Genomic DNA, 10,494 nt, shown 5'->3' on the forward strand with positions numbered 1-10,494 from the left:
TCATTATCCATCAGGGAACATAAATTAAATGCACGTTAAGATTCTATCTCCCTCCAGCCATCATCAATAATGACAAAAAATGTTTGCATGGATGTGGGTTGTGGAGGAACGCTTTACACAGTTGTTAGAAGTGAAACCACAGTCACTTTGGATATCAGTCTGAAGAATTCTTTAAAAAACTAAAAATAGATCTGCTGTAATAATCAGCTGTACCACTCAAGCATATACCCAAAGGACTTATATCTTATTACAGATACCTGTACACTGGTGTTCATTATAGCTCTATTCACAATAGCTAGAAAATGGAATCCATCTAGAGGTTTATTAATTGATGAATAGGTACTAAAATGTGGTATATACACAGTGAAATATTACTCATCTGTATAGAAAAATAAAATGTACAAGTAAATAGATGTTTGTTGTGAAATATTACTTTAAGATGTGTTACATCTGTTTATGATGTTTAACATTGGTTTAATGATGCAAAGATGTGTTGCATTCTTTTATGTTGCATTTGTTTAACTTTGTGAATCTGCATTACTTTGCTTCTCTAAAACATCTGATTGGTCTAATAAAAAGCTGAACAGCCAATAGCAAGTCAGGAGAAAGAATAAGCAGGGCTGGAAGCAGAGAGAATAAATAGGAGGAGAAATCTGGGGAGAGGGAGATCAAGGTACAAGAAAAGAAGGGGCCAGTCACCCAGCTACACAACCAGACATGGAATAAGAAGGAAAGAAGACATACAGAAATAGAGAAAGATAAAATCCCAGAGGCAAAAGGTAGATGGGATAATTTAAGAAAAGATGACTAGAAACAAGCCAAGCTAAGACCAGGCATTTCTAAGTAGCAATAAGCCTCTATTTGTATTTATATGGGAGCTGGATGTTGGGTCCCCAAAGAGCCAAAGAGTAAAAAAGAAAACAACAACAGATGGTGCATTAGTTAGGATTGTCTAAAGGAACAAAAATGATAGAGTGAAAACACACACACACACACACACACACACAAAAACGGGATTTATTAGACTGACTTACAGGATGTGGTCCCAATACAGCCAATGACAGTCTCATGACAGCAGGAATCTGGTAGTTGTCTAGTCAATGATGTTGGATGTCTCAGCAGCCCCAATCTGGCACTAGAATCCTGCAAGATTCCTGAAGAGCTTCTGGTCTTCAGCCTACACTGGAACCCCGAAGATGTTGGATTTAATACCAGCCACAGCAACAAGATAGATGTACTTGCCATGCATGTGGATTGTTCTTAGAACAATGTGCTGAGTACTGTACATGGCTTCCAAGCTTTGCCTAATATGGTACCCATCACTGTCCCCAAGTTTAATAAACCTATTTTCCATCAGATTTCTAAGATCAACCCTCCTTGGCTTTCTTCTTACACCTTCTTACGAATACCAGGCCTGGAAGATATCTTTGTCGTCATTACCCATTGCCCAGGTTATAATATTTCATGAGAACCTTGTCCTCCATCAGAAACACTTGTGTTCATTTCTATAGCCTACCCCTCCTTTGCTCATGCACAATAACTAGTTACCAATTAACTGATTTGTTTAATATCTGCTTTAGCTAATGTCTTATATACCTAATGTGGTGGTATTTTGTGTATGTTCTAACAAATAAAGCTTGCCTGAAGATCAGAGGGCAAAGCCAGCCACTAGAGGCCACACAGTGGTGGCACACACCTTTAATCTCAGCCCTTGGGAGGCAGAGGCAAATGGATCTCTGTGAGTTCAAGGCCACCCTGGGCTACACAAGATTGATTCAGTCTAAAAGAGAAACAGAGCCAGGCAGTGGTGGCACACACCTTTGATCCCAGCCCTTGGGATCTCATGCCTTTAATCCTAGCACTAGGGAGGTGAAGACAGGAAGTGATATGGCTGGGTGGAGAGAGGAATATAAGGTGGGAGGAGACAGGAGCTCAGAGCTCTTTCAGGCTGAGGATTTCATAGCCTAAGAATTAGAGGTTGGCTGCTCTGCTTCTCTGATCTTTCAGCTTTCATCCTGATATCTGGCTCCAGGTTTTTATTAATAAGACCAACTAGAATTCATGCTACAACCTAATGAGGTCAGAAGTGTATCTATTCTTTCAATTGTTAAGTGTAAGGTTTATTTTTTTTAGCATGTTGTAGACAGTTCATTACATAGCTTGAATGAACAGAGATAAAAACTTAAACCAAGATAGAGTCTTTTCATTTACAATGTGTTGTTCAATCTTTCATTTTCCATTTTATTTTTCTTACTCATAAGCCTCCCATTATAACCAGTACACTCTGCCAGTGTCCACCAATTCCCCAGGACTAGCTTCTCAATAGCTAAACACTTCATCACTTGCACATGGCTTGCTTATTCATTTGTTCGTGATGCCCTTCCTCCCACAAAGCAGGCAATCTATCATCTTTTGCAGTTTTAATGACTTTCTTATGGTCAGTTTTTAAAGATCCAAGTAGTCTCATAGACCTAAAAGCTTAAAAGGAAGATCAAGGTCTGAAAAACTTCCAGTTTAACAAAATTAAAGATGCAGATGAGACAAGAAACAGTGAAGTCAGGGTTCCAGCATTCTCTACATGCAGATGCTCCTGGATGTAGCTGGCAATGTACTTGACTGTGCACGTCATCAATTTAAGATTAAACAGATCTGGAATGCAGGAAGCATAAAGACATATTGGCCATTATACTGGAGTTCAAAGGCTAAGGAATATGACCTTCATAAATCCAGTCTTCAGAGCCCCAGAGGCAGGGTATGAAGTAAGCAAAAAGCAGTGAAGAAAACACCTTTAAAATTAAGAGAGAGGTTTTAAAAGTCATCGGCTTCCCTTTTTAATTATGCATGCTTATTTTCTGCAAAATATGTGCTTAGACTCACTTTCTAATCAACAGGAAAAGAAACAATTCTGGGCTATTTAAAAAATTGAGTCTAATTTTACTTCTAGATCTAGCATGTGGGAATTATGTGCCTGCTACTTCAGAAAGTATGTTCTTTTTTTTTTTTTTTTTTTTTTTTTTTTTTTTTTTTGTTTTTTTGTTTTTCGAGACAGGGTTTCTCTGTGTAGCTTTGCGCCTTTCCTGGAGCTCACTTGGTAGCCCAGGCTGGCCTCGAACTCACAGAGATCCGCCTGCCTCTGCCTCCCGAGTGCTGGGATTAAAGGCAGAAAGTATGTTCTTATAACACAGACTTATAACAATGTGCTTATATGCTGTAGTGAGGTATATGCATGTAGCTTGTTCAAATAGTATCTAGAAGAAGTGTGTGTGTGTGTGTGTGTGTGTGTGTGTGTGTGTGTGTGTGTTCTCTAGGAAAGTAAAGAAAGCTGAGAAATAAGGGGACAGGACTCTATACCCTGCAGAATGGCATGATGCAACTGAGCAGCTTCAAGGCAGGGATGGGCTAAACCCCTCACCATGCTGGGGAATAACCCCAGTGCTTTATGCATGATAGGCAAGTGCTCTACCACTGAGCAACCCTGCCCACAGCTCCAGTCCTTGGGATTACATTTTGTTAAAAAAACTAAAGTGTCTACACTAAGAAGTGGCATACATTAAGCATTCATTCAGTTGTGGGTTCATTCAATAACAGTTTGTTGTCACTAAATGTAGAACATGCATTATTCTTACGTTGTTTCTCTCTTTATCTGGTTAATAGCTGAACAGTCCTCCTGAACAGGAGGCCACATGCTCTCTAGAGATTCCAGGACAAGGGAAGGAAGCTGTGGACCCCTACTCTGGATTTCAGTACAATAGGGGAAACACTCCCCTAACTTAACCTTTGACTAAGCATGCAAGAGGTTAACAGTACATGAGCAAGTGAGTTCTATCTATCCAGACCACAGCAATATTCTACATTCAGCTCAAAAAACACCTCAGGATTGGTGCCTTATCAAACTTGTTGGAGGTCCCCAGACCACAGGACTGAGTCTTTTATCTTGTGTATACTTTACTCCCTTAAGAATTTTATCAGGCAGAATCATTGGAAAACAGATAAATAAAAACTGAAAATGGATCTGTGGAACGTGCCTTTCAAGGAAACTCCAAACTCTGTAGCAGCCTTGGCTCTGGGGTCTAGCCTAGGCTAACTCTTGTCATATGTCTCTTCCACTTAAGAACATGGAATGACCTGACATGTCCCGGTGCTCCTTGAGGTGGTTTGCTCCTCAAGAAGTCCTCTGACCTACATTCTGTTTTCCCGAATAACCGCCCCCTCCCTCGCCCCCAGGCATCACTTTAGCAATGACCCTTCAGCTAAACACTGACCACCACTTTGGATCCTAACTATGGCAGGGTGGTGATCTAGTATTGGTGCTGGGTTGGAGGTTTAACCATGTGCATGAGAATGCCATACTCCTTCCCCTAGTTACCCACAGTGCTTCTTTGGAAACTGTTAGGGTATCCCTCACCCGCTCCCTCTGTCAGGTTTTCCTCTTCTGCATGATTTCTTTTTCTCTTAGAACTTACTATAGGAACTGGCATGCAGTGGATGCTCAGTAGACACATACAGAAAGCAAGTATTTCTGTGGTTGAAAAGAACATTTCTTTATTTTTAATAGCAGACAAAGATAACATATTTTATAAAAATAAATCCTAGGTGCCAAAAGCCACATGCTTTTAAGCATTGATGAAAGAAAGGGGTGGGAACCTTGTGTTGGATTTTAGGCTTGTAGTTTCCTTGAATCATTCTTAAGCCAAGGTTCACAGGTTGTTAAAACAGGCTGTAATTATACCTGTGCGTAAGAACAGAGTTGACGTGGACAGTGAGGACAAAAATCAGGATATGGATGCTATGGGATGTTCTGTATGCTCTGAATGTATTGCTCTGATTGGTCAATAAATAAAATGCTGATTGGCCAGTAGCCAGGCAGGAAATATAGGCAGGACAAAGAGAGAGGAGAAGGCTGTAAGTGGGAGGCTGAGCAGGAGACGCCAGCCTGTTGTCCAGGGAGCAACATGTAAAGGCAACAGGTAAAGCCACAGAACATGTGGAGATATATAGATTAACAGAAATGGGCTGAGTTTAATGTAAGAGCTAGTCAGTGGTAGGCCTGAGCTAATGGCCGAGTAGTTTAATTAATATAAACTTCTGAGTGATTATTATTATTATAAGTGGTTGTGGGATCCATGGGGCTGGGCAGGACTGGAGATAACTTCAGCTACATATGGAAAAAAACAGTTGGCAGAGAGGAAGTCCCAGGCCCCACCATTACCAGCATTACAGCTCTGAGCAAGCCCAGGCAACCTCTAACAGATAGACTGAGAGCCAAAAAAAGTGCATGCAAAATAAATGACTGACCAAGGCTCCTGTCTGTAGGACATGGGGACCATTGAGCTTCTAACCTTTCCTCCCTGTTCAATGACGCTAGACAATCCCATCCCTGAGCTATGGATTTAGTCTCCAGGTAGCAAGCCATCCCCCTTAGTATAAGATCCCTCCCTCCACTTAGATTTTGAACCAGGAGCCGTTCCTGAAGTCAAGCTTCCCTTCTGAACTGAGAAGCTTAGGTCTCTTTAGAACGTCTTAGCAAAGGGGCCTTATGCCACTGAGTCAAAGAGGGGGTCTCAGAGATGTCTGCACTAGGAACTTCATGCTCTGGGGCCACGGTCTGGTCTGGGAGAACTGTTCCAAGCCGTTGCTTCAAAGCCCAGATAGATGATTGGTTATCCTCCAACAGGCAGGGACTCACTCCAGTGTTTGTAGCTCCCTGGTGGACTGCACTCAAGTTCTCCAGTGATGGCTGATGGCTGATGGGAACTGTCCAAGCTAAGGGCTCTCAGTGACTGAGAGGTGGGTCCTTCCCTACTCTACAGGCGCCCCCGTTTCCTGTTTGTTCCTCCCCTTAGGTAGTTCGGTTCCTTAAGCCTCCCAGTGGTGGTACACCCTGATTGGACTGGAGTCTGACAGTTTTGTTTGTTTTGTTTTAAAATTAAAGATGAATTTAGCTCTCTACCCACTCTGCAGTTGATCTGTTACGAAGGGAAAAGGTATCGCCTCAGACAACACAGCAAGCTTCACTATTTGCCCTTAGCTCTCACCAGGCGGCCCTCAAATCTCAAACACACAGAGATGCAAACTTTCTCTTTTGTTTTACTAGGAATAAACTCCAGCACTCATGATGATTGTTTCCCTGTAATTATTCCTGTGTCACTTTGTACCCAAAATAGCAAAGAACAAAACTCAGTCCATTCCTGGAATTCCCCAAAATAACCCTGCAACAAAATCTATGGCTACTTCTTATGCCCTAAAATTTCTACACTTGACATGCCTAGTATGAAATGTATATATGATGTGTGAGTGTTTGGGGATGAATTTGGGGGCTGCATTAATAGACAGGAGCTGTTGGGTCTGTACTGTTTTTCTTTGAAAAAGTAGTTATCTGAACTGTAGGAATTTAACAGTTAACTCTAAAATTTAACAGAAGAAAAACTAATTATATAGCAACATATCTCAGGTCTAATGGAAGTGTTTGCTTATGCAAAAACCCATTTTCAGTCCCCTCCTTGGTAGAATGATTTGGGTCCAATGTTTTCAAATGGTATTCTGGAAGCCAAGGTTGACTTAGAACAGTTAACAACAAAGATGTAAAATAAAAATATGATATTAATTTGTCTTATAGTTTAAATTTAATTATGTGTTCAAAGGCCTGATAAATCTATACTGCTTAGGTACCCTTAAACATCTTAAAGCCCACTAAAATGGTATTTGGGGGGGCCCACTAAGTATGTTTCATAACAAAATACTCTGAATAATACACCATTAAGATATCTTATCTATTGAATCAAGTGTTTAAAAAAGATATTAAACATCTAAAATACTTTATTGAAAGTAAATTTTGTTTATTTAAAACATTTTCTGACTCCTAAGAAAAAAGTTTTGTTAAACTATAAAATTTATATTAGCTATAAAGATTTTCGATAAAAAAATTTCCTCAGATTATAGAAATTAAAACATTTTTTTAAATACTCAAGACTAACAAAATATTAGGAGGACATAAAAACACTCTGTGTTAATTAAAACCTCTAAGTAATGAACATTAAAAAATAATTTTGCTAATTGGTATGGATTCGATCCAAGAACACTCTTAACATACAGAGGTTAATTGTGAGATTATGTGTATGCTCATCAGATATCTCTATGTTAATTTCCTCTTCATAATGGAAATCACATAAGATGCAGTTCCAATAACTAATTACGCACACAGGCAGGCTGGCAAAAGTGAAGGCTACTCCTAAGGCACATGCCTGTGACTTCAGGGCCGTATTTATACAAACCCCATGGAAAAGAGGCATTCTGCCAAAATTGTTAATTAACAGATTATGTCACCATTCACTTTGTGCTTCCTGGACATACAGTGTTGGCCATTTTGTGCTGATTAATAACCCCTGAGTGTCCATGGCTAGCCATCTTGGGCCATTCCAGTTATCCATATTAGCGCCATGCTGTCTAAACATAAACTGGACCATATAGGCTTCTGTTACCTGCAATAGTTTTGTCCTAAACGAAATAATTAGTCTAAAATCTAAGTTAACTTCCAATCTAACTTCTGTGGTTCTCCACAATGGAATTAAGTTAGAGACAGTCCAAACGGCTCACAGTGTAAAGTGAAAAGGACCAAGGGCAAAACACCCTGCCCCCACCTAGACCCAAGACCAGGGCCAAGGAATAGCATCCAGACCCTGACTTGACGCCAGGACCAGGGCTTGAAATCCCACCAGTTCCTCAGCTTGCCCCCAGAGTCAGGCTGCAGAATCCCACCAATCCCTGAGGTCCCTGAGCATGAAATCCCACCAATCCCTGAGCTTGAAGCCCCAGAATCGGACCACCAAACCCAACCACCCTAGAACACCCCCGACACACACCAGAAACCCTATAAATAAGCTCTGTACCCTGTTCGGTTTGCGGCTGCTTCTCACTCTAGAGGCAGACACCTTCCTTGCCTCTTTCTTCCCAATAAATCTCTTGAGTGAGGTTTGTTGCGCGGTGTGACATTTTCAACAGAGCCCAACTGTAACGATTTTAACTAGAGCAGAGCAGAGCTGTAACACTTTCCCCTGGGGAAACTTTCCCCTAGTGGAGCAGAGTTGTTAAACTCCGGGGAGACCTGAGCAGAGTTTTAACACTTCTCTGGGGGAAACTTTCCCTTAGGAGACCAGAGCTGTAACATTCGCCAAGCCGGAGCAGAACTCTAACACTTCTCCCAAACAGAGCTAAGCTATAACTAGTTGGCTGGGGAAACCCTCTCCTGCCTCAGCAGAGTTATTACACTTGCACTGGGCAAACCTTTTGCTGAAGCAGGGCTGTAAGCTACTAAGATTACAGTGACTCTGTGGTATTCCTTGGCTACAGACTGCCAGGACATCTTTCCATCCAAGCTGCAATGTTTACACACAGAAAATGATTACAGACGCTAGTAGATAGCCAATTGACAACCTTAGCCCTGAAACAATGTATTTCTAACAGATAATAACCTACTTTCTCAGAGAAACCCCAGCCAGGCTGAAGGTCGAATCCTAAATGGGCAATACTTACTGTAGCTATGGTAACCAGGGCACTGGAAATGAACAGCCTTCGGTGGGTGCCATGGCTACTCGTCCTTGGTCAATGTGACTGGCTCTGCAGTCAGCTAAGAGGTAAGCTACTGGGCATGCCTGGGAGGGATTGCCTTGGTCACGTGACTTGAACTAAGAAGACCCACCCTGAATGTGGGCGGCACCTTCCCCCGCAGCGGGTCAAGTAAGCGGAGGTCAATGGAAAAACTTTGAGGTCTTTTCCTTCCTGTCTCACTGGTGAATTCATTGACCCTGCTGATGCTAATAAACTCCTGTGCTGCTAATCGAACCCAGCTTCTTTGGCTTTTTATGACGACAGAAGACAAGTGACCTGTCATTGAATGTGTCTTTGCTCCTCTTCTGAGGCTCATTTCCTCACTGCATCTTGGTATTGAAAACCAACTCCATTTTGATAGAAAGGATCATTGTGCAGTAGCTCTTACCTTCTCTCAAGCCCTGCCACTGTGTATTCTGATGTTGCTTCTGGACTACTCCCTGGCGCCCACACTCACTCTTCCTCTCCTCACCTCCTGTAAGCATTTCCTCACCTCCTTTGAGCATCTTTCTCCCATTTACCCTTTACAATTATGTGGAACACTTCTATTGTTCTCTCGGCTCTATTTAGTGCTATCTTCTTCCATATCCGCCCATCTTTAAGAACAATGGCCTCGCACCTGCTGGAGGATTCACGCTTCTGTCTGAGTTCTCTTTGAATCAGGATAGAGAAATAACATTAAGGGGGCAGCAGAAACAAAGGAGCCCTTCCCAGTGGAATCTTTCTGGTCTCTCCTGCTGACAAAGTCGCAGTGCCAGGAAACTTCAAGCACTGATGATAAGGAAACTTGTCTACAAAAACGATGTGCATTTTGTTCCCACTTAGGCCCAGAATAAACCAAAACTTCAGGTTTTGACTGTCCCCAATCATGCATCAGACAACACTCTCAATTTTGATTATGCCAAAAAACTGACATTTAACCTTGTTGTGACTAGTCTTTGAGTAATGTTAAGAAATGCGCATGAGGGGGAAGGGGTGTAAATAGCACACTTTAGAGATACAATTTGAGAGCTAACAGAATCATACACAGATCTATTTTCAACACACCTAAAGTCCCTCTTTGAGAATTCCAAACTCACACTTGGATCTGTCTTGTTCTTTCCTGAACATCTCTCTCTTTTTATTAACTCCTATGCTTAAGATGTATGCTTAAAATGATGACTTTTAATAAATCCCAACATTGATTCATAGTGGATTGCCCCAAAATTCTTTCCTGTGGGAAAGCCACTAATCTTGAAATTGCCTGAATAGAGATCCCAAAGGAGAAATGGAACACCTTAAGCTGCTGCTAGAGACAGCATGGAGCCAGGTTACTGTCCCTGATACCACTGACACTGTGATTCTGCACAGGAACCAGTTGTTTTGATGTCCGTTTTCTCATAAGGTGAGCTTCTGGAAGTAAGGGACTCTTCTTTATCGGTTTTATATTTTGAAATAAGGTCTTGCTTTGTAGTCTAGGCTGTCCTTGAACTCAGGGTTCCACTTCAGCCTCCTGGGTGTTATCATTACAAGTGTGAATCACCATAATTAGCTTAGCTGGTCATTTAATATCTTCAGATTGTTTAGTACTTATTGGTTGTAACTGAACCTTGTGCTGACATCTAGGCTTGTTAAATAAGGGCAAGATTTAGGTGGATACACAGAATGCCGAGCTTTATGAATAATGGGCTGTGTCCCTCCTGTGTAGATTGGGAATAATAGTGCCAATGCAGCCTTTTCATTTCATTAGAGTTGTTGGTTATCATTGACATAGATATTGGCATCTTCTGGGCACTTTGCTCAATCCCATTGCTTAAAATAGGAGATGTTTGTGGACTCTTTCTTTGAACTGCTCTATAGTCAAGAGATAGGAAGTCAAAACATAATCATTAACTGTACACATTAAATTCC

At 41.4% G+C, this 10,494-nt stretch overlaps 1 long non-coding RNA gene across 2 annotated transcripts in view; it reads right to left on the reverse strand.

Annotated features, from left to right (window-relative positions):
* LOC119088030 overlaps positions 1–8,518 on the reverse strand; it is a 30,872-nt gene extending 22,354 nt beyond the window's left edge. For both annotated transcript variants that reach the window (XR_005091586.1, XR_005091585.1), the window contains exons 1-2: positions 8,473–8,518; positions 1,035–1,182 (exon numbers count right to left, since the gene is read on the reverse strand). This is a non-coding gene — a long non-coding RNA (uncharacterized LOC119088030). The remainder of the gene's footprint in view (positions 1–1,034; positions 1,183–8,472) is intronic.
* Positions 8,519–10,494: the final 1,976 nt, after the last annotated feature.

The sequence above is a fragment of the Peromyscus leucopus genome, chromosome 5, assembly GCF_004664715.2.
Source record: "Peromyscus leucopus breed LL Stock chromosome 5, UCI_PerLeu_2.1, whole genome shotgun sequence".
Lineage (NCBI taxonomy): Eukaryota > Metazoa > Chordata > Mammalia > Rodentia > Cricetidae > Peromyscus > Peromyscus leucopus.